Here is a 25,802-nt window from a genome sequence, read left to right as displayed (position 1 = left end):
TAACCTTCCATAAGAGAGAGAGAACAGATCGGAACGAAGGAGAATAGAAGGACGGTGGGAAGCAGGTTGAGAAAGAGAGAGAACCCTTCCAGTCCAGAGAGCGCAAAGGCCGGGGCCCGGTCCCCGAGGTTGATTGGATCTTTATGTCCGGCAACAGACACCGGAGGAGTAGTGAGCCGCTAACGCCTTGCTCCCATCATAGACTTGGGACACAACAGCAACTGACTAGAGAGCCGGGACGCAGTGAGGAGTCCCTGAAGCAGGCTACAGCTGTCTGTCATACAAGTAAAGACTAGGAACACCTAGAGAGAGGCATTCCAGGGTAACTAAGTACTGGAGTGCTTCGCACCTAAAGGTGCGTTGGAGGAGTCATTCAGTAAGGTACATATTGGCGGAGTGTGGAAGGGAGAATCCTATCTGGCCTGGAGGTTGGCTGGAGCCCTGACCTGGAGAACACAGCACGGAGGCAGGCATTTGTGTGAACTGCAAACAGTGAGTAAAGCTTTGGAACCACATACTCTGGTGTCCTCCAGTTATTCCAGCACCACTACATCTGGGTACCAGCCTCCATACCATTCTGTGCCTCTCCTCATCCATTGCACTTACACTGCCCTGGGACTACAGCTCCACCTGTGGGGAGCTATACCATCTCTGCTGCACCACACCATCTGTCCCAGCGGATCTGTATGCAGCGTTGGCTTACCATCTTACTTGCCAAACACCACGGGTGGCGTCACGAACTATTCTACCAGTAACTACATCACTGCCATTGATATCTGGCGCCCAGGGCCACGGACCGGGTCACCGCTGCTGTGACACATTCCCGCCTTGACACCGGCCCGGTACCAAGTACCCCGCTGCCCTGGGCGTACGAGGGCGACCCAAATGTACAATGCCCAAAACAGACACAGAACATGGATTGTGGTCATGTCCCAGGACACAAGAACTCTGGTCAAAAGTCCAGGATATGTAGCTGAAGATCTGTGGGATATGGGTAGAAGTGGATCCATTGTGTATGACGGGTAAAACAAGAGGCGGACGGCTACATGACTTGTTTCACACCATTGCAATGGTGACCAAACGTCTAATTCTGCAACATTGGCTAGCTAAAACACTCCCAGGGGTAAAAGAGATCGAGGAAGGTTTAACATCGGTCTTATTTTTGGAAAAAAGAGAAACAGAAAGAAATAAAGATAAAATGACGAAATTTTTTTTTTTTAAATGGAGAGTGTTTATAGAAACGTCACTGACCACCAGAGAAACTCAAGACTTAATGAGCGCCTTTGTGGCTTCGGAGTGGTATCTATTCGAGGAGTTGAGTGGTAATCTGGGTAAACTGAAATGTGTTATATGGAGGATAAGGTGGAGATAAGGTGTTGGATTTCAGTCAATGTAATCTATGAAAATGTGGAGGTAAGGGGCTTCGATAATTTTATATTTGTTGAGTTTATTTTTGCTTCTATTCAGGCTTAGGTGATAAGAAGGTTTAAATATGTTCTTTGTAACAATTCAATGCAGCGTTTATAACTTGTAATATGCAACTTCATTACAAAATCAATAAAAATGATGTTTCAAAAAAAAAAAAGAAGAAAAGTGCAGCTGAAGCTTTCGTCTGCGTGACTGGAGGCCTCTCCAATGGACAACGCTCATTCCTATCAGTATCATGTTCTCGCCCCGTTCTCAGGCTGCTGGATTAGATCCCACAAACAGGAGTAACTATTAAAAATGAAAATACTGCCGCCATGATTAAACGCCAGGGATGGCAGATCTCAGCAGCCAAAGTGCACGGTACCGATGTGGCGGAGGCATCATCAGGACTGTAAGCGGGGACTCTGCAGGTCACTACTATTCTCACCTAGCAATGTAAAGACGTTCTCAAATGGAGGGGCACTCTGCTGAAGTTAGTAATGGTGCTATGAATGGGGCACAGTAATGGTGGTATGAATGGGGGTGCAGTAATGGTGGTATGAATGGGGGCACAGTAATGGTGTTATGAATGGGGGCACAGTAATGGTGCTATGAATGGGGGCACAGTAATGGTGGTATGAATGGGGGCACAGTAATGGTGCTATGAATGGGGCACAGTAATGGTGGTATGAATGGGGGTGCAGTAATGGTGGTATGAATGGGGGCACAGTAATGGTGTTATGAATGGGGGCACAGTAATGGTGCTATGAATGGGGGCACAGTAATGGTGTTATGAATGGGGGCACAGTAATGGTGCTATGAATGGGGCACAGTAATGGTGGTATGAATGGGGGTGCAGTAATGGTGCTATGAATGGGGCACAGTAATGGTGGTATGAATGGGGGTGCAGTAATGGTGGTATGAATGGGGGCACAGTAATGGTGTTATGAATGGGGGCACAGTAATGGTGGTATGAATGGGGGCACAGTAATGGTGTTATGAATGGGGGCACAGTAATGGTGCTATGAATGGGGCACAGTAATGGTGGTATGAATGGGGGTGCAGTAATGGTGCTATGAATGGGGCACAGTAATGGTGGTATGAATGGGGGCACAGTAATGGTGCTATGAATGGGGGCACAGTAATGGTGTTATGAATGGGGGCACAGTAATGGTGTTATGAATGGGGGCGGAGTAATGGTGCTATAAATCAGGGCACAATTATGATGTTATGAATGGGGGCACAGTAATGGTGCTATAAATCAGGGCACAATTCTGATGTTATGAATGGGGGCACAGTAATGGTGCTATGAATGGGGGCGCAGTAATGGTGTTATGAATAGGGGGCACAGTAATGGTGTTATGAATGGGGAGCACAGTAATGGTGTTATGAATGGGGAGCACAGTAATGGTGTTATGAATGAGGGCGCAGTAATGGTGCTATAAATCAGGGCACAATTATGATGTTATGAATGGGGGCACAGTAATGGTGCTATAAATCAGGGCACAATTATGATGTTATGAATGGGGGCACAGTAATGGTGCTATAAATCAGGGCACAATTATGATGTTATGAATGGGGGCACAGTAATGGTGCTATAAATCAGGGCACAATTATGATGTTATGAATGGGGGCACAGTAATGGTGGTATAAATGGGGGCGCAGTAATGGTGTTATGAATAGGGGGCACAGTAATGGTGTTATGAATGGGGAGCACAGTAATGGTGTTATGAATGAGGGCACAGTAATGGTCCTATGAATGGGGCACAGTAATGGTGCTATAAATGGGGGCGCAGTAAGGGTCCTATGAATGAGAGCACAGTAATGGTGCTAAGAATGGGGGTGCAGTAATGGTGTTATGAATGGGGGCGCAGTAATGGTGTTATGAATGGGGGCACAGTAATGGTGCTATGAATGGGGGCGCAGTAATGGTGTTATGAATGGGGGCGCAGTAATAGTGGTATGAATGGGGGCACAGTAAAGGTGGTATGAATGGGGGCACAGAAATGGTGTTATGAATGGGGGCTCAGTAATGGTGTTATGAATGGGGGCACAGTAATGGTGCTATGAATGGGGGCACAGTAATGGTGCTATGAATGGGGGCACAGTAATGGTGCTATGAATGGGGGCACAGTAATGGTGTTATGAATGGGGGCGCAGTAATGGTGGTATGAATGGGGGCACAGTAATGGTGCTATGAATGGGGGCGCAGTAATGGTGGTATGAATGGGGGCACAGTAAAGGTGGTATGAATGGGGGCACAGTAATGGTGCTATGAATGGGGGCGCAGTAATGGTGTTATGAATGGGGGCACAGTAATAGTGGTATGAATGGGGGCACAGTAAAGATAGTATGAATGGGGGCACAGTAATGGTGTTATGAATGGGGGCACAGTAATGGTGCTATGAATGGGGGCACAGTAATGGTGGTATGAATGGGGTTCGCAGTAATGGTGTTATGAATGGGGGCACAGTAATGGTGCTATGAATGGGGGCACAGTAATGGTGCTAAGAATGGGGGCACAGTAATGGTGTTATGAATGGGGGCACAGTAATGGTGTTATGAATGGGCGCACAGTAGTTGTGCTGTTAACCACAGGTATTTCTGTTTATGGTGACCTTACTGTGAGTCTGATTGGCTCTTTAGCACACAGAATATAATTCCTAGCACTAATCATGCCATTTTAAAAAGCAACATGACATCGGTCAGCAGTAGATATCATGCTTGTTGATGGTTTCTAGGGAGCAGAAGTTTTCTCTTATTACACTGTACAGTTAAAACAATTGTAAAATGCAAACAAACAGGTAATAAGAGGCACATCACCGCGGTCTTACATTTTAGATTTCTGACCACACATCCAAAAATAATCAAGGTGGCGGTTCACCTGTGTAGCTACAATCCGTATTTAGCAACTTTTATACATAAAATATACACGCATTGAATAGATGAGAAAAGTGCAGCTTATATGACAAGACATAGTTATGTCTGACTTGTATGCATACTGTTGGACATACGGATGGGGGCTACACGGACAAATGTCGCTCTATCGGGGCATCTGGGGTGTGTTTTCAGGTCAAGGGGATACAACATTTGTGTATCATGGTGTGTCCGTATCTTAGGTGTGTGTCCTGAGATATCGACTTGGACTCCAGTGCCACCTATTAGAGGTGGCAACCCTAAAAGTTAATATCGACCTCAACGTGTGTCTACAGAGTTTCTGGTATGGCTTCCTATCCTAAGAATTTTACATTTGCCACTCGAACTCCAGGCATCTTCGTCTCTCGGGTGACAACAATTTATCACCTTCCCACAGGATAGTGCCGAGTGTCCAATAGCAAAGACCCGCACTGATCAGTGGGACCCGCACTGATCGGCAGGACAGGTCACTTGCATACCTAACGGGGCCCTGTTATTCCCAGATAGAAAGGAGTGTACGCGCCATTCATTTTCTATGGGGCTCCTGGAAAAAGTCTAACGCAGCACTCGGAAGCCCCATAGGTAATGAATGGAGCAACGGTCAAGCATGCGGATTAGCGCTCCATTCTAAAGGGAATAAAAGTGTCCTGTTCTGCAGATAAGTGTCGATTCCTGTGTTATGTCCACCCACACTCCCCCCTGCCGATCAATCAGTTATCACTTATCCTGTGGATAGGTAGACTTGGTTTTCATTCCCAGGAGAGCATGACTTATAGCAGAGTTGGGCAAGGTGCGGCTCGTTGGCCACATCCGGCAGTTCCAGTTTGGCCTGTGGATCGAGCCAGCCAAAGGGCTGAAAACAGAGCCCTCGCCCATCCACCGCTGCTTCCCAATGTCACCGTTATCCACATTCTGAGGACGCAGACAGCGGCGAATACAATGGTGGAAGACAGAGCCGCCATCTCCTTCCACCAATCAGCGTGCGAGACCGCAGACACGATGACGTCATTACATTGTGCCTGCTGTATGGAAAGTCAGTGCACTGGAACAGAGCGTCAGGGGAAAGTCAGGGAGCTATGTGGGGGATCAGAGTGTATACATGAGGCCATATGGGTGCTCACACTGTATATAGGGAGTTACGTGGGAGCCCATAATGTATATAGGAGACTATGTGGGGGCCCATAATGTATATAGGAGACTAAGTGGGGTCTCTCATACTATATATATGGGGTTATGTGTGGGTGCACGCTGTATATAGAGACGCTATGTGGGTGCTCACACTGTATACAGGAGGCTATGTGGGGGCTCATACTGTATATAGGAGGCTTTGTAGGGGCTCATATTGTATATACTGTATGTAAGAGGCTGTGTGTGTTCATACGGTATATAGGAGTCTGTGGGGGCTCATACTACATATAGGAGGCTTTGTGTGGGCGCACGCTGTATATAGAAAAGCTATGAGGGTGCTCACACTGTATACAGGAGGCTATGTGGGGGCTCATACTGTACATAGGAGGCTTTGTAGGGGCTCATATTGTATATAAGAGGCTGTGTGGGTTCATACGGTATAGAGGAGGCTATGTGGGGGCTCATACTGCATATAGGAGGCTATGCGGGGGTCTCATTGTACAATATATAGGAGGCTGTGTGTGTGTTCATACTGTATATAGGGGGCTGTGTGTGGGCTCATACAGTATTTGGGGGATGTCAGCATAATTAACATTGCTCAATATTAATATAAAAACTATAATTAATATTTTAATATTAATATTGAGCAGAATTAATTTCAACCTATTGGTTCAGCTTCCACAACAGTTACGGTCCCTCATATGGCCCCTAAGGAAAATGAATTGCCCACCCTTGTCCTTAAGTTAAAGTCTCCCTATGCCAAATTGCCACTCTTCATAAAGAGAAACTTTACCCTTTAAGATATGAAAATATATAAAAGTCAAATTGTTGGATAGGGAACATAAAAGCTCTATTCAACCGTCCCTCTACAAAAATAAAAAATAATAATGACGAGTGCAATAAAAGTCTATGGCTGAATGAACACAGCGGATCTCATGCGCAGTTCACAGGTGGCTGCCAATCGTCCCTTTAAATTTGTGGTCCCGGCTGGGCATCTGCTTCTCCGTCTTTGCGCCGGACATGTGGCTTAATCAGGTGGGTCTACCAGCTGCTTGCCGGCGACCCAGACGGCGCCTCATATGTTTCACCTGCTGACATTACATCGTCAGAGGCTGCAAACATAACACAAGGCGGCGTCCCTGCTCCCAGGACATACGGAGGAGGCCTGCGCCCGGCGTGGACTGGAAACTGCACATTTCCCATAAAACTTTTCTGCAGAGCAGTAAGCTGATGGCAGGACCGAGCAAGATCATAGCAAACACATAAAACAAGGATTAAAAGAAATGCAAAAAAAAGATAGAAAATGCAAAAACTTACAGATTACGAAAGTCCGGTCTGTTTGCAGTGCTCCGTCAACAAGTCCTGTATATTTTTGCACCACCCTTGTGTCTCGTGGAGTCGTCTGTGCGAGCAGTGTGTATGAAGAGAAGGCGTGCCCTGCAATCTCCACACGGATATGAGGAACTCACCTCGGGCAAATCTTTCTTGTGACTCAACCACATTACAACCAAGCACATACCCCGCAGCGAGCCCGAGCCTACGCACTAACTTTTATGTCCTTCACCTAGCTCGGGATTCTCGGAAAGGTTACTCCATGCGAGAACAGATCTCAACAGATTCAAACACTGCCAGCAAAATAACGACGAGCCCCCTTACTAGACATATGGGGACGCGCCCACGCGAGTGCGAGGGTAAAAATATCGCTACGCAACAAGACACACGGCGTGGAAAAATAACAAGTGGTACAGGGAAAAATGGAGTTTAACTGTAAAAGCGCCAAAACAGTTACTACAACACTGCACGCCTGCACAAAATAGTACATCTACACATCACGTAAAGAGAAACATGAATAAAAGGAGATATTTTTGGAAATGTGTAATTCTATTTCTTAATCATTTTTCTGCATATAAAATGTAATAATTTTTCTGTATATAGAAAAGGATCTAAAAATATATATATATATATATATATATAAGCTAAAATTAAAAGAAACCAAAAAGATAAATAAATAAAAAGAATCAAAGGAGATATTTTTGAAAATGTTGAATTATATTTTTTAATTATTTTTCTGTATATAAAAAATGAATACTATATGTACAGTATAAAAAATATACATATATACAGTATGTATATATAAACTAAAATAAAAAAGTAAAAAATATAAAAAGGAGATATTTTTGAAAATGTTTAATCCTCTGTTTTCATCATTTTTCTGTATATAGAAAAGTATATAAATATATATATATATATATATAGCATATATATAAAAATATATATAAAAAACTAAAAAAAGTAAAAAAAAGATTAATAAAATCAATAAAAGAATCTATTTTTGAAAATTCTTAATTTTATTTTTAATCATTTTTCTGTATATAGAAAAGTATATAAAAGCTAAAATAAAAAAGTAAATAAGGTAAGTAAATAAAATAAATAAAATGAGTATCGTTTATTCTATTTGAGTGCATTTAAAGAGGACATTTCACCAAATTTTTGATTTGGAACCAGGACACAAGATGTAATAGTGGCTACAAAGAGGGAAAAAATGGTTTTAATTTCTGCTCTCAGTTGCGGACTCATTAGCAATTAAGGTATTCGGTACCTAACTGGTTAATTTTGCCTAACTCCAAGTGGTGGATATCAGATAGTTATCACTGGGGGGCGGTGTCCTTCTCCCTGTATGAGTTGCTATCACTGGAGGGGGTGTACTTCTCCCTGTAGGAGTAGCTATCATTGGAGCCATGTACTTCTTCTCTCTGTAAGAGTTGCTATCACTGGGGGCATGTACCGTATTTTTCAGACTATAAGATGCACCGGACCATAAGACGCACCCCAAATTTTCAGAAGGAACATTGGGAAAAAAAATTAATGTGTCTTACAGTCCTGAATTCAGCTTACCCGGGGGGATCATCAGCGCTGGTGGCAGCAGGAGTCGGGCGATACTTCCGGTGGTTCGACGCTGCAGGGCGATGATCTCGCTCCCATCCCAGCCTGGTGCAGCAGGTTCGGTGGTGCTCGGTGGTGTAGGGGGCTCCGTCAATATTGTCTGAAATCCCGGAGCCCCAACACTTCTATAGCCTCGATGCTGTGGCCTCCAGTAAAATGGCAACCTCCGGCGGCGCATAAACACATTGAGATCTGCGCATGCGCTGCCTCTGGCGGCCATTGTTCCGAAGGCCAGAGTGATTCCCTAGGCGCAGATTGACATCTTTGCAATGAGATCTCGTCCCAAGACCTCGGGAGGCGAGATCTCAGAGCCGAGATCTCAATCTGTGCATGCGCCGCCTCCAGCAGCCATTTTCCCAGAGGCCACAGGCAATAGAAGTGCACGGCTCTGGGATTTCAGAAAATGTCGCCGAAGCCCCCGGCACCACCTAGCACCGCCACACCATCATCACCTGACTCCTGCTGCCACAACACTAAGTGCAAATACTGTACATTCTGACTATAAGACGCACCCCCATTTTCCCCCAAAATTTTGTCTGAAATTTTATATGGTACTTCTTCTCCCTATATATGTTATCACTGTGGTGTGTACTTCTTCTCCCTGTATGAGTTGCTATTACTGGGGGGTTTATACTTCTCCTCCCTCTATGAGTTGCTATCACTGGGGGCGTGTCATTCTCCTTGTATGAGTTGCTATCACTGGGGGCTCTTCTCCCTGTATGAGTTGCTATCACTGGGGGAGTGTACTTCTTCTCCCTGTATGAGTTGCTATCACTGGGGGCTCTTGACGAAGGACCGAAACGCGCATTGGGGCGCTTGTGGAGGATCGCATTAGCAGACCACATTTACATGTAAGTGCTTTGAACAGAACACTTCGATCACAGCAAACCATGTCTAGGCTAGATAATAGCAGTCTATGTACTGATAGCCAATACAAAGCTAATACAGAATATGGTAACGTCTGTGAACTATAATGTGCACTGATTTGCATACCAAGTAGGTCGGGCTTCTGGCGTTGTTTACTCATATTATGTAGTTAGTAGTGACCTTGAAATTGTGTTTTGTATAATACTTTTTACTATTAATCTATTCAATAAAGTAATATTAATCTTACTGGCATGGTATACGTTTTTTTTTTGCTCTTTTGTGTGGTTTATCATTATAATGAGTTGTGCCATTTTTCACCTTATGGGTTTTTGTGTCATATAATCTCCCTGTATGAGCTGCTATCACTGGGGGTGTGTACTTCTTCTCCCTGTGTGAGTTGTTATCACTGGGGGTGTATACTTCTTCCCCCTGTATGAGTTGCTATCACTGGGGAGGTGTACTTCTCCCTGTATGAGTTGCTATCACTGTGGGCGTGTACTTCTCACTGTATGAGTTGCTATCACTGGGGGGGTGTTCTTCTCCCTGTATGAGTTGCTGTCACTGGGGAGGTGTACGTCTTCTCCCTGTATGAGTTGCTATCACTGGGGGTGTATACTTCTTCCCCCTGTAAGAGTTGCTATCACTGGGGAGGTGTACTTCTCCCTGTATGAGTTGCTATCACTGTGGGCGTGTACTTCTTCCCCCTGTATGAGTTACTATCACTGGGGGAGTGTACTTCTTCACCGTGTATGAGTTGCTATCACTGAGGGGTGTGTACTTCTCCCTGTATGAGTTGCTATCACTGGGGAGGTGTACTTATTCTCCCAGTATGAGTTGCTATCACTGGGGGAGTGTACTTCTTCCCCGTGTATGAGTTGCTATCACTGGGGGTGTGTACTTCTCCCAGTATGAGTTGCTATCACTGGGGGTGTATACTTCTTCTACCTGTATGAGTTGCTATCACTGGAGGTGTGTACTTCTTCTCCCAGTATGAGTTGCTATCAGTAGGGGAGTGTACTTCTTCTACCTGTATGAGTTGCTATCACTATGGGTGTGTACTTCTCTCCGTATGAGTTGCTATCACTGTGGGTGTGCACTTCCTCTCCCTGTATGAGTTGCTATCACTGCGGGTGTGTATTCTTCTCTCCGTATGAATTGTTTCACTGTGGGCGTGTACTTCTACCTGTATGAGTTGCTATCACTGTGGGTGTCTACTTCTTCTCTCTGTATGAGCTGCTATCACTGGGGAGGTGTACTTCTTCCCCCTGTATGATGTAGCCCAATCATAAGCAGTCAGCAACACTCTGACTTAAACAACTAGTTGATGGGATTACAATATAGAATGGTAACATACCCTTTTTATACTATTGCTTAGTATGTTAAATAGTAAAGCACAATAAGGTTGAAGGAACCACATTATTAAAAATTAAAAGGTTTTTAAAAAAAAAAAAAAGGAGAAAGAAAATTACCAGCATAAGTCGCATTGATTCCCTTTAAAAGTATCTTGAAAATTACATTTACGCTTAGATATTTCGACCTCTTGATGCAAAAATCCTAAACCTATAGAATATAAAGTGAGTGAATATAAACTATAAAGTGAGAAATGTTGATCTTTAGTGTAAACAATGTTTGGCATTTACACCTATCACCACATATCTGGTGAAAATTTTTGCTATTTCGCCTGCGGGGACATGAGATAAAAAAGCCTTAGGTGTAGAGTTGACAAACAGGTCTGATAGGAATTCTCAAAATGCAACGTAGAAGGGCGTGGGCATCTCCAGAGCACATTGTATAGTTTAACGATACAGTATAATTCTCGGCTTATAATGGTATGAATGATATAAAATGAGGACACGACTCTTCCAATACAATCAAGATGTGAGATAAGTCACCAATGTCTAGGAAAGCTTTTTTTTCAGAAATACCTGCATATACATCTAGATGAACGTACATGAATAAGTCGGACTGGCCTACCAAGGGCCCACCAGTATCCAACTCCAGGGCCCCACTTTTCAGCTACATGCAAATGTGACTTTACCCTAATTCACAAATATATATAACAATGGACGGGGCAGATTGGTAAAGTAATAAGCTATTCAAGTATATGGTGCCAAGTACTGTTCATATAACTGAGTGGCGGCCTACCGGAGGATTCTCCTGTTCTCCCGTGGGCCAGTCCTTACAATAAATTGGGTTTTATACTAAAATTACAGCTGTACCACACAAGACATATTAAAGGTATTTTCATGCCCACATTATTTATATGAGGCCTCATTCACACGTTCAGTATTCGGTCAGTATTTTGCATCAGTATTTGTAAGACAAAACCAGGAGTGGGTGATAAATACAGAAGTGGTGACGTGTTTCTTTTATACTTTTCCTCTTGATTGTTCCTTTCCTGGTTTTGACTTACAAGTACTGATGTAACATACTGACCAAATACTGACCGTGTGACCGTGGCCTGTGCGCCCGTATAGGCATAAACCATAAGGATAAATACCAAACCCACAATGTATACCAACCTCACTTCACATCAAATGTTCTATAGATAGGGATGTCTGTATAAGGCTAAGTTCCCACAATGAGTATTTTGTGCATTTTTTTCCTTGTGGCAGATTTTCTGCACCAGTTAGCTGAATTAAGCTAGCGTTACCGGACGCAGCGCACGGCCGCCGCTAAGCTCCGCCCCCGGCCGCGCCCCCTCCGGTCAGCCCCTCCTCTGATCGCATGACGCTGCATGCGATCAGCATACCCTTTATTTAGCGTTGGGTACGCTGGTCGGGCGCTGGTACACTTTTGACGGCGAATGCGCCCTTGTGTTGCACTTTTGTGCGCTCGGACCAGATCCAAAACGGCGCATTCGCCGTCAAAAGTGTACCAGCGCACGACCAGCGTACCCAACGCTAAATAAAGGGTATGCTGATCGCATGCAGCGTCATGCGATCAGAGGAGGGGCTGACCGGAGGGGGCGCGGCCTGGGGCAGAGCTTAGCGGCGGCCGTGCGCTGCACCCGGTAACGCTAGTGTGAAACTAGCCTAAGGTTATTAGTCTTTTTTTCTTGGATGTTGAGTGCGTTTTTGTTTTTTTTTACATGCATGTTTTTTTCAGCTGTGGTTTTGAACAAATCTGCTTTGTTTAGGAAACTTCCCATTACTTTGCTTTGATAAAAGTTTATTGCATGTGTGTTTAGTGCATTTCCGCTGCGGAAACGTATTAAAAGCACATAGGCCCTTTTTTTTTTTTTTTTTTTAGTCTGCGGATGTTCCTCGTTTCATTGAAGTCCATGATGAAAATGCGTAAGCAAAAAAACCTCATATTTAGTGCAAAAGAAATTGACACCGTGCTGATTTAAAAAAAAACACACCGGAGATTGATTTACGCTGCATAAAAAAAAAAATAGTACAGTGGACGAGAGATCTCTATAGATCCATCCACTGTGATGGAAATGTAAGACGCTGTGGTTTTTGCGCAACGAAAATAAAAGCTGCGTAAAAAAAGCGTCAATTGTGGGAACGTTATTTTAGGGGTGCAAAACAAGGCGGTCACGCTTGGTTTTTGAAATTTAAGGAAAAAAAAATGTCACTTTGCCCAAAATAAAACCAGTCCTAAAGAACTTGAGATAGTTTGCATTAGAACCCAGAGCTTCAGATTTAGGTCCAAAATTCAGAGGTGATCAATTGTATTGTGTATTGGCATAGAAGGGTCTTGTTAAAGGGATTGTCCCATCATATTCAGTGCATAGTCACAAGCGATCCATTGACTTACATAATATGTCGCCATCTAGTGGTTATGTGTATAGCAATGTGTAAGTGCATCTAAGTTTAGTGCTGGTGGTCACACATGCTCAGTCACTCTCCTCGCAGCCAACGCTCTGCATAGTAATCCTCTGAACATGTCCAGAGCCACCCCCCACAACACCAAGGGGGACACATGGGGGGGGATAAGGCTGATAAAAAAAGTAGAACTCCTTTAAATTTATAATTCAAGCTGTCACCACTTGGTGGCGCTAACTGAATATGGGGTTTTATAACTAGCATAGAAGTCAATGGGAGAGAGGCATAAATCTGTAAGCAATAGGCGCCACCTAGGGGCAGCTAACCTATAAGCCCTTCCAACCTATAGCTGCCATAGCAGTTGTGCGTCTAATTAAACAACCCCAGGACTTTCGGAAAACTTGATCTCATTTGATAAAGTCATAAATCGGCAATCTGAAAATCACTATGTAAAAATCAGTTGCCTTATCCCTGAAGATGCCTTCCAAAGTGCCGGCCACTAGGTGTCTCTCTACTGTGTAGCTTGCCGTCCACTGCCTGCTGTCAAGACTAATCCTTCTCTTGCAGCAGAGACGCAGAGACATCAAGGCTGAGACGAATTACAGGAAATTATGGTGGGTCTTTATATTTCTACAGGAAGATTTTCATTTGTCTCTCCTTTTTGTCAAACTGCATATGACATGACAGAGAGGCAGGGTTTCAGCTCATCACAGGAAAGCCTTTAGACAATGGCATGAGCAAAGTATTCTAGGAAATTAGAAGGAAGGAAAGCCTTTAGGCAATGGCAGGAAAAATGCATTCAAGGAAGTTAGGAGAAAGGAAGTTCCAGTTCCTATAGTGCTGACAGAATGCTGATAAAAAAAATATCCATTCAAAAACAGTGTCTGTAAAATTACATGGCATAAGAACGCCGAAGACACTCGGTTAGCACCCAAGCATGCTCAGATAACACCTTATCCAAGCAAGTTCGCTCATCATTAGCTGGATGTCCTTTTGGGGATGGTGGCCTTAGATAACTGTCAAGGTAACACCCCCATGACCCATGCAGGGGGCCAGTTTAATGCCTTGCACTTCTTGCATATGTCCCTGGTAAAAAATTGTATATTTCATATGTCATGTAATGTATATATATCGTGTATTGCATTGTACTTATGTTTACGTGTTGTAAAAGTATAGGGATAGTGTGGGACTTAGACCAGTAGGGGAGCACAGTAGAATAGAATAGGGATTAGTTAGACCAATAGGATTTTGTCTGATTAAGAGGGGCTAGGAAAAGAGAAGTTGGGGGAGCTTCTTGGAGTTAGTCAGTGTGAGCCGGGAGCAAGGGCAGGACAGTTGTGTCCAGTGAGACATTCAAGTAGCGGTCCAGGGTCTTGGGCAGCATAAAGATGGTAGAAGCTAACTTCGTGGGAACAACTCTTAAAGTTTGAGGCCTACGGCCTGGTAAGGAATGGAAGAGCCATTCTTCGACTTCACCTTTGGAGAGGGAAGCAGGCAGGGAACTCCTGAAGCGGACTAGTCTGACCAGTCAGGAAATTGCGGGACCGGCGGATCCGATGGATATTCCTGGAGGAGTGAGGGACAGCGCAGGGAATGGAATTGGTGATATTCTGCGTAGAATCTTGTGCTGGTTCTATGACTAAACTGGACGAGCTGAGTAAAATTGTTTTTTTTAGAAGACATACCTGGACTCTGACTGTCATTGTGTGGGGTTAAAAGAAAAGTACCCCCCCCCCGGCAGTGTGGAATGGACCCTGACTTGCAAGTGAGTGAACTACAGAGTGTTAATAGGGCAGAGGGCCAGGGTGTGCCAGTACTGCCACCCTCAGCCACGACTACCCGCCTGGCCTCAGTTTCACAGATAAATAGGTCTAGAATCATCAGTTACTGTTTATTTGCACAAAATCAAGGATGTGTCTTTTCTAGAGTTGAGCGACTTTTGTTTTTTTAGGGTCGCGTTTCGTTTCGTGAAACCCGACTTTTCCAAAAGTCGGGTCGAGCAAGATCGTCCGATTATAGGGAAAAGTCAGGGTCGTCCCGAAACACGAAACCCAATGTAAGTCAATGGGGAATAAAAGTCGACAGTGAGAGGAGGACAGGAAACACACCTACAGTGCCCATTTGAATGCCAAAAGCATCAATTCTTCTTACTTAAGCTTGTCAACCTTAATTAACTTCATAATACAAGTTACGCACTGAAAAATGGGGGTTATTTGGCTACAGACTGTGGGGGAGGAGGGCTGGCTGCAGGTTTTCATGTGCCCTGGGCGAAAGAGCTCCCCTTTAACACATAATACCACAACTCATCATGCTCCGATACGGCAGAGAAATAGCGGTATAGTACAATGAAAAATACCTCACTTTTTACATCTCATGACGAGGCCCATCTATTTCTCCATACAGAATCATTGGTCCCATATAATGTTTGAAACAGTATATGATGAGCTCCACATAATGCTACAGTATATGTTGGTCCCCATGGATGAAGCTCCACTGTCTTATGGGCCCAAATAATGCTCCAAACATAATGGGCCCCATTTCTAATGCTCTAGTGTATAATGGGCCCTGTAAATCCTGGTCCAGTGTCTGATGTCCACCTTTGGAATGTTCCAGTGTATGGTGGGCCCCATCTATCATTCTCAGACGGTGTTAGGCCCAGTATGGATTGCACGTGATTGCACAAAGGTTAGAAAGGGTACCGTATCCCCGGATAACATGTATGGATAGCGTACACATTCAAAATATATGTCTCAGGAGGCAGGCTCAGACGGTGTTAGGCCCAGTATGGATTGCACGTGATTGCACAAAGGTTAGAAAGGGTACCGTATCCCCAGATAACATGTATGGATAGCGTACACATTCAAAATATATGTCTATACATCAGGAGGCAGGCTCAGACGGTGTTAGGCCCGGTATGGATTGCACGTGATTGCACAAAGGTTAGAAAGGGTACCGTATCCCCGGATAACATGTATGGATAGCGTACACATTCAAAATATATGTCTCAGGAGGCAGGCTCAGACGGTGTTAGGCCCAGTATGGATTGCACGTGATTGCACAAAGGTTAGAAAGGGTACCGTATCCCCAGATAACATGTATGGATAGCGTACACATTCAAAATATATGTCTATACATCAGGAGGCAGGCTCAGACGGTGTTAGGCCCAGTATGGATTGCACGTGATTGCACAAAGGTTAGAAAGGGTACCGTATCCCCGGATAACATGTATGGATAGCATACACATTCAAAATATATGTCTCAGGAGGCAGGCTCAGACGGTGTTAGGCCCAGTATAGATTGCACGTGATTGCACAAAGGTTAGAAAGGGTACCGTATCCCCAGAAAACATGTATGGATAGCGTACACATTCAAAATATATGTCTATACATCAGGAGGCAGGCTCAGACGGTGTTAGGCCCAGTATGGATTGCACGTGATTGCACAAAGGTTAGAAAGGGTACCGTTTCCCCGGATAACATGTATGGATAGCGTACACATTCAAAATATATGTCTCAGGAGGCAGGCTCAGACGGTGTTAGGCCCAGTATGGATTGCACGTGATTGCACAAAGGTTAGAAAGGGTACCGTTTCCCCGGATAACATGTATGGATAGCGTACACATTCAAAATATATGTCTCAGGAGGCAGGCTCAGACAGTGTTAGGCCCAGTATGGATTGCACGTGATTGCACAAAGGTTAGAAAGGGTACCGTATCCCCGGATAACATGTATGGATAGCGTACACATTCAAAATATATGTCTATACATCAGGAGGCAGGCTCAGATGGTGTCAGGCACAGTATGGATTTGACGGCCCAGATTACACAGCGGAGGAGCAGGGAGAGGTAAAGATTGCAAATGCTGGGGCCCTGCCCAAGCAAGGGGGGCCCACTCGTGGGCGTCGGTACTGGCACTGGGCCCCTCATAGTACAGCGGTGTGTCTGACGGCGGGTGTGCACCACCACCATCAGAGACACTTGATTGCACTATGAGGGACCCTGTGCCAGTGCCCGCGCCCAAGAGTCGGCCTACCCACCTGTCCAGGGCAACGGCACTCGCACGGTGTCATGCGCTAGGTGGTGGGGGGGGAGGCAGCACAGTTAGGGAGTTTTAGAAAGTGGCATATGTTGATGTTGGACATTCAGCTGATGCAAAAGGCGAAATAGGTGAAGTACCAGGAAGAGGTGGACCAAAGCAAGCCATTTTTCTGTCACCCTATGTGTCATCAGGGGAAGGTGGGACAAAATCCTTGGAAACCCATGCGTGGTTCATTTTAATGAAGGTTAGATCATCCACATTTTGGGTTGACAGACGGGTCCTTTTTTCTGTCAGGATTGATCCAGCTGCACTGAAGACTCTTTCCGATAGCACACTTGCAGCTGGGCAAGCGAGCTCCTGTAAGGCATATTGGGCCAATTCAGGCCAGGTGTCCAGTTTAGCGGCCCAATAGTCAAAGGGGAATGACCTGTGTGGGAGAACATCGATATGGGAGGAAAAGTAGTTTGTAACCATAGTTGACAACTGCTGTCTCCTGTCACTTTCCATCGATGCAGTATTACCAGTTGTGTGAGCGGTATTTGAAAAATCAGTCCACAACATTGTCATGAAACCCCTGTCTCCAACGCCACTTCTGCTGTGTGCACCACGAACACCTCTGCCAAGCTGCCCCCGGCCCGTACGGCTCGTGTGAGAACCATCACCGCTGCTGTGTGCTGGGAATGCCTCAAGCAACCGATTTACCAGAGTTGCTTGTTTATTAGCCAATATTAGGTCAAGGTTCTCCTGTGGCATGATGTTTTGTAATTTGCCTTTATAGCGTGGATCCAGGATGCTGGCCAACCAGTAGTCATCATCGTTCATCATTTTGGCAATGCGGGGGTCCCTTTTTAGGATCCGCAAGGCATAATCTGACATGTGGGCCAATGTTCCCGGTGTCAATGATGCACTGCGAGTGCTGGGTGGAGGAGCACTTTCTGGCAAACCCACATCCCTCCAGTCACGCACAAACCCTGTACCAGACCTTGCCACGCCAACATTTTCACTTGCCACACGAGATGCATCCTCCTCCCCTAAGTAATCATCCCCATCATCATCCTCCTCCTCCTCTTCTTCCTCCACCTCGTCCAGGAGAGGTCCCTGAGCAGACAATGGCTGAATGTCATCAAGGATTCCCTCCTCCTCTTCCTCCTCATCAACATTGGCTGCAGACGCCTGCTCCTTAAGGTGCGTCAAAGTTTGCATGAGCAGACGCATAAGTGGGATGCTCATGCTTAGGATGGCGTCGTCTGCACTTACCAGCCGTGTGCATTCCTCAAAACACTGAAGGACTTTACAAAGGTCTTTCAGCTTCGACCACTGCACACCTGTCAACTCCATGTCTGCTCTCAAAGTGCCTGGCCGTGTATCCTCCCACAAATGCATTATGGCCTGCCTCTGCTCGCACAGCCGCTCCACCATGTGCAGGGTGGAGTTCCACCTTGTTGCAATGTCGATAATGAGGCGGTGGTTGGGAAGGTGGAGCAATCTCTGCAGCTACTGCATACGAACGGAGTGTACAGGCGACCGGCGGATGTGCGCGCACAGTCTTCGCACCTTCTGGAGCAGGGCTGTTAACTCCGGATAATTTTTGAGGAAGCACTGCACCACCAGGTTCAAGGTGTGAGCCAAGCAAGGTATGTGGCTGAGTTTTGAAAGAGCTATGGCTGCCACAAAATTACGGCCGTTATCACTAACTACCTTGCCTGCCTCAAGATGTACACTGCCCAGCCATGACTCAGTTTGTCGCTTCAAGTACTTGGCCAGCACCTCGGCGGTGTGTCTGTCGCCCAAACACATCATCTGCAACACAGCCTGCTGACGCTTTCCACTAGCTGCTTGATAGGGGGACACATCGTTTGCAACAGTGGCAGCTGCAGATGGAGTGCTCGTACGACTGCGCTCTGTGGACGAGCTTTCGCTTCTGGAGGAGGAGGAGGAGGGTCGAACGCCTACAGCCAACTGTTTCCTATACCGTGGGCTAGGCAGCACTGTCCCACCACCGCTGTCCCCTGTGGACCCTGCATCCACCACATTAACCCAGTGCGCAGTGATGGACACGTAACGGCCCTGGCCATGCCGACTGGACCATGCATCAGTTGTGAGGTGCACCTTTCCGCTCACTGACTGCTTGAGTGCATGGACAATGCGGTCTTTCACATGATGGTGGAGGGCTGGGATGGCTTTGCGAGAGAAGAAGTGGCGACTGGGTAGGTCATAGCATGGTACTGCATAGGCCATGAGTTCGCGGAAAGCTGTGCTTTCCACCAACCGAAAGGGCATCATCTCAAACGAGATTAGTTTGGCAATGTGGGCGTTCAAACCCAGTGTACGCGGATGAGAGACTGAGTACTTTCTTGACCTACTCATAGTGTCTGGGAGGGTGAGCTGGACTTGAGAGCTGCATATGGTGGAAGTAGCGGTGGACAGGGCGGACTGAGAGAGGGTTGATGATGGTGATGGAGTTGGTGTTCTTTCTGATGACCTAGAATCAGTCTTTAGTTGATATAACAGTGGGATTCCCTGACTGCTGTGGTCTTGCAACGACACCTCAACATTTGCTGCTGTGCTAACCGGTGGGCTTACAGTGGGGGAAACAATGTAGCGTTGCTGACTACCTTCGTTGTGATCAGTTGCACATGTGGCACTTGAGGTTTGGTGTTGTGTCCACGCTTGCAAGTGCATGCTGGTTAAATGTCTAAGCATGCAACTGGTATTCAAATTTTTCAGATTTTTCCCTCGGCTAAAGGTCTTTGCGCACTTCTTACAGATAACCTTGGCCTGATCATGAGGATTTTGTTCAAAAAAGTGCCACACTGCACTCTTCCTACTTTGGCAGACATTTTGCGGCCTAGCACGCTGTGATCTTTTGACCCTCTGGACAAGCTGTCCAGCAACTCTTTTGATGTTTGGAACCTGTCTTTGGAGTGCTCCGGGCCTGCCAGATAACAGCTGTTGCGATGTCGATGTCTGCTGTGGATGCTCCTCATCTGAGCTATTGGAAGCAGCACCCTCTTCCCCCAATGGATGCCAATCTGGGTCAACAACTGGGTCATCCATCACCTCCTCTTCTATGTCATGTGCACCTTCCTCTGTGTCACCGTGTATGGTGGTATAGTGTGCGGGAAGGGGCACCTGAGTCTCATCAGGGTCAGAATCTGGCTCTGTACACTGCGAGGACAATGTAGTGCTCTGAGTGAATGTACCAGCAGAATCATCCATCAGCGGCTGTGCATCAGTGCACTCCATGTCAGATTCATCTTGGCCTGGGTAATTCACCATTTGACTTGATAATCCAGGCATGGTATGTGAAAACAGCTCCATGGAGTAATCAGTAGTATGGCCTGCGTCATCCTTCAATCTTGGTTGGGGTGAAGGACACAAGGAAAGGTGTGGTTCATGAACATGAGCCTCCAATGACGACTCAGTGCTTTTACTTTTTACAACTGAAGAAGAGGAGGCGATAGAGCTGGAGGCTGAGTCAGCAATGTAAGACAAAACTTTTTCCTGATGCTCTGGCTTTAAAAGCGGTTTGCCAACTCCTAGAAAACTAAGCGTTCGAGGCCTTATGTAGCCAGACGATGACGCAGGGTCAGCACCTCCTGCATTCGGTCCTATTTTGCTCTTGCCACTACCATCAGATCCAACACATCATTACCAGCTGCCAACCCCCGCCCAATTCCACGCCCTCTTCCACCAGCCTTCCTCATTTTTGGTAGAAATGTAGACAAAATCCAACAAACTATATAGTAATGTAAAACAAGGTACAAGGTGTCTATAGGACAGGGGAGATTTTGAATTTCTGCAGACACTTGTGGACACTGGACACTTTTGGATTGTGTGAGGCCCACTGATATCTGAGCGCTATGTGACAGGCTCGATGGCACAGCTGTGACCAAAGTGACTAGAGGATAAGGGAGATTTTGAATCTCTGCACACACTTTTGGACACTGGATGGACACTTTTGGATTGTGTGAGGCCCACTGATATCTGAGCGATATGTGACAGGCTCGATGGCACAGCTGTGACCAAAGTGACTAGAGGATAAGGGAGATTTTGAATCTCTGCACACACTTTTGGACACTGGACACTTTTGGATTGTGTGAGGCCCACTGATATCTGAGCGCTATGTGACAGGCTCGACGGCACAGCTGTGACCAAAGTGACTAGAGGATAAGGGAGATTTTGAATCTCTGCACACACTTTTGGACACTGGACACTTTTGGATTGTGTGAGGCCCAATGAATATCTGAGCGCTATGTGACAGGCTCGATGGCACAGATGTGACAAAAGTGACTAGAGGATAAGGGAGATTTTGATTCTCTGCACACACTTTTGGACACTGGATGGACACTTTTGGATTGTGTGAGGCCCACTGATATCTGAGCGCTATGTGACAGGCTCGATGGCACAGCTGTGACCAAAGTGACTAGAGGATAAGGGAGATTTTGAATCTCTGCACACACTTTTGGACACTGGATGGACACTTTTGGATTTTGTGAGGCCCACTGATATCTGAGCGCTATGTGACAGGCTCGATGGCACAGCTGTGACCAAAGTGACTAGAGGATAAGGGAGATTTTGAATCTCTGCACAAACTTTTGGACACTGGATGGACACTTTTGGATTGTGTGAGGCCCACTGATATCTGAGCGCTATGTGACAGGCTCGATGGCACAGCTGTGACCAAAGTGACTAGAGGATAAGGGAGATTTTGAATCTCTGCACACACTTTTGGACACTGGATGGACACTTTTGGATTGTGTGAGGCCCACTGATATCTGAGCGCTATGTGACAGGCTCGATGGCACAGCTGTGACCAAAGTGACTAGAGGATAAGGGAGATTTTGAATCTCTGCACACACTTTTGGACACTGGATGGACACTTTTGGATTGTGTGAGGCCCACTGATATCTGAGCGCTATGTGACAGGCTCGATGGCACAGCTGTGACCAAAGTGACTAGAGGATAAGGGAGATTTTGAATCTCTGCACACACTTTTGGACACTGGATGGACACTTTTGGATTGTGTGAGGCCCACTGATATCTGAGCGCTATGTGACAGGCTCGATGGCACAGCTGTGACCAAAGTGACTAGAAGATAAGGGAGATTTTGAATCTCTGCACACACTTTTGGACACTGGACACTTTTGGATTGTGTGAGGCCCAATGAATATCTGAGCGCTATGTGACAGGCTCGATGGCACAGCTGTGACAAAAGTGACTAGAGGATAAGGGAGATTGGATTGCTTTTAAAAAAGCAGTTTGCGGAGCAGTGGGTAAACAGCAATGCAGGAATGTCAGGAAGCCTTAGAAGGCAGCCCAACAACCAACACTACTGATACACCACTATATAGCCTCCCCTTGCACTGCACACACAGTGACTGGTGTGTTGTGCAGGCCAAATTGCTAGCAGCAGAAGCAGTTTTTTTGTCTTCTCAGCAGGACAAAAAAAAAAAATTGGGATTGCTTTTAAAAAAGCAGTTTGCGGAGCAGTGGGTAAACAGCAATGCAGGAATGTCAGGAAGCCTTAGAAGGCAGCCCAACAACCAACACCACTGATACACCACTATATAGCCTCCCCTTGCACTGCACACACAGTGACTGGTGTGTTGTGCAGGCCAAATCGCTAGCAGCAGAAGCAGTTTTTTTGTCTTCTTCCCTGCCTAACGCTCTCCCTACAGAATCAGCAGCAACCTCTCCCTATACTAAGATCGGCAGAAGTAAGATGGCGGTCGGCATGCACGCCCTTTTATACCCCCTGTGACGCCCACCAAAGCAAGCCAATCACTTGCATGCCCTTCTGAAAGATGGTGGTGACCCGTGCCTATGTCATCACGTTGCCCACAGTGTCCGTGGATCCTGATTGGCTGAAAAAGAGCGCAAAACAAACTTTTGAAACGCGACTTTGGCGCGTAAGTCGCCGACCTCGTGGCCGACCTCATCCTAGGGTCGGGTTTCGTTTCATGAAACCCGACTTTGCCAAAAGTCGGCGACTTTTGAATTTTTTCGACTCGTTTCGCTCAACTCTAGTCTTTTCATATTCTTTATTTTTTACACATTTTCAATGCAAAGGTCGCACGGTCCTTTAAGATGTTGCACGTTAGTCTTAAGCTGTGCAAGCATAAAATTAGGCGGATTTTACCCTCGACTAGGGTACTGACGTACAATTAAACACAAAATTTTGACATTTTGAAAAAGTTGCAAATGAGAAATTAGGCTAAAACATCTCGAGAATGAAAACACACAAAAAAAAAACCAGAGAAAACCAAGAGAAGTTAACTTGAAAAAAAAAGTTAAAATGAAATAATGGATAAAGTACAAACATAAAAGTTACTATTAGTCTATGTTCAGATGTAGCATTTTTTCTGCGTTTTTTTCTGCAGGCAAATCTTGCTCTCATGGCAGTAAAGAAACTGCTTAAAAAAGTTGGTTTTGCTGTGTTTTTTTATGCGTTTTTCACGCGGATACAGTTTAGCACCTGTTGTTCCTGAGTTTTCATCACCAAAAACGCAGCAAAAACTGATACCTGGTTTTTCTTGCGTTTTTGCACTTACTCTTTGCTTTCTGTGGGTGAAAAACGATGCAATATGCTGAAAGAAGAGACATGCTGCAGTTTGCAAAAACGCAACAGTTGTCCAGTTCAGTAAGGAAAAAAAAAACAGTACAGTTGTGTTCAAAAGTTTACATACCCCGGCAAAATTTTTGCTTTCTTGGCTTTTTTTCGGAGAATATGGATGATAACACCAAAGCTTTTTCTCCACTCATGGTTAGTGGTTGGGTGAAGCCGTTTATTGTCAAACTACTGTGTTTTCTCTTTTTAAATCATAATGACAACCCAAAACATACAAATGACCCTGATCAAAAGTTCACATACCCCATTTCTTAATACCGTGTATTGCCCCCTCTAAACATCAATGACAGCTTGAAGTCTTTTGTGGTAGTTGTGGATGAGGTTCTTTATTTTCTCTGATGGTAAAGCTGCCCACTCTTCTTGGCAAAAATCCTCCAGTTCCTTTAAATTCCTGGGCTGTCTAGCATGAACTGCGCGCTTGAGATCTCCCCAGAGTGGCTCAATGATATTGAAGTCAGGAGACTGAGATGGCCACTCCAGAACCTTCACTTTGTTCTGCTGTAGCCAATGACAGGTCAACTTGTGTTATGGATCGTTGTCATGTTGGAAAATCCAAGTACGTCCCATGCACAGTTTCTAGGCTGATGAGTGCAAATTTGCCTCCAGTACTTGCTGATAACATGCTGCATTCATCTTTTCTTCAACTTTGACCAAGTTTCCTGTGACTTTGCAGCTCACACATCCCCAAAACATCAGCGATCCACCTCTCTGCTTTACAGTAGGAATGGTGTTCCTTTCATTATGGGCCTTGTTGACCGCTCTCCAAATGTAACGTTTATGGTTGTGGCCAAAAAGTTCAATTTTGGTCTCATCACTCCAAATTACCTTGTTCCAGAAGTTTTGAGGCTTGTATATGTGCTGTTTTGCTTATTGATACTTTGATACTTTGTGGCATTTGTGCAGTAATGGCTTTCTTCTGGCTACCCGACCTTGCAGCTCATTTTTTTTCAAGTGCCTCCTTATTGTGCATCTTGAAACAGCCACACCGCTAGTTTTCAGAGAATCCAGTATTTCAGCTGATGTTATTTGTGGGGTTTTCTTTGCATCCCGAACAATTTTCCTGGCAGTTGTGGATGAAATTTTTGTTGGTCTACCTGACCGAGGTTTTGTTTTTACAGAGCCCCCGATTTTCCATTTGTTAATGACAGTTTGAACGCTGCTGATTGGCATTATGAATTCCTTGGATATATTTTTGTATCCCTTTCCTGTTTTATACAGTTCAACTACCTTTTTCCGTAGATCCGTTGACAATTCTTTTGCTTTCCCCATGACTCACAATCCAGAAACCTCAGTGGCTGGATTAAAGATGCAAGAGTCTGTCTGGATCCCAAAAACTCAACTTTTATGCACACACAGTGATTACAAGCAAACAGGTCACAGGTGAGGATGTTACATTTAGTAGCCAGTCAAACCCATTTGTGTTAACTTCTGTGCATGTTATCAGGCCAAAATCACCAGGGTATGTAAACTTTTGATCAGGGTCACTTGGATGTTTTGGGTTGTCATTATGATTTAAAAACAGAAAACACAGTAGTTTGACAATAAATAGCTTCACCCAACCGCTAACCGTGAGTGGAGAAAAAGTTTTGGTGTTATAATTCATATTCTCTGAAAAAAGGTCAAGAAAGCAAAAATTCTGCTGTGGTATGTAAACTTTTGAGCACAACTGTATGTGTGCATGAGATTTCTGAAATCTCATAGCTTTTGTTGGTACTATAAAATGCAAGTTTTATTTTGCATAAAAAGCAGCAAAAAAACACAATGTGTGAATATAGCCTTAGAGACAGTTTTGCTTTAGAAAAAATGTGAAAGATTATGATGAATCAGGTCATAGTCTTGTTGCCCCTTCCTTATGCAACTTCCTTCAAATAATGATCTTGATGACTAGCACCACCTCTTGGTCAAAAGCAGTATTGCAGAATAAATTAAGTCAGAGGGGATAGAAGTCGGTTCCCATCCTTAGGCCTCCTTCACACGTCCTGGTGATTTCTGTACAGGAAAAACCAGTACTAGTGAGATCCGTGTGCCATCCGTATGTATGTATGTGACATCCGTGTGTCCGTTTGCCGTCCGTGTGACACGTACCAGCGACTGGGAAAA

General features: G+C 45.2%; 1 protein-coding gene across 5 annotated transcripts in view; it reads right to left on the bottom strand.

Moving 5' to 3' along the window:
• The window catches only part of RAB27B (RAB27B, member RAS oncogene family), a 294,567-nt gene that overhangs the window by 63,773 nt on the left and 204,992 nt on the right, over window positions 1-25,802 (bottom strand). The window contains exon 1 of one of the 5 annotated variants that reach the window (XM_073543829.1): window positions 6,769-7,025. The exons of the other annotated variants lie outside the window; for them this stretch is intronic. The gene's annotated coding sequence lies outside the window, so the exon portion shown is untranslated. Of the gene's footprint in view, window positions 1-6,768; window positions 7,026-25,802 lie in introns of those variants that run through there. 5 annotated transcript variants of the gene reach the window in all.

This window comes from Dendrobates tinctorius, unplaced genomic scaffold (assembly GCF_039654945.1).
Source record: "Dendrobates tinctorius isolate UK_male_01 unplaced genomic scaffold, ASM3965494v1 ptg000135l, whole genome shotgun sequence".
NCBI lineage: Eukaryota > Metazoa > Chordata > Amphibia > Anura > Dendrobatidae > Dendrobates > Dendrobates tinctorius.
This window is presented reverse-complemented; position numbering and strand designations above follow the sequence as displayed.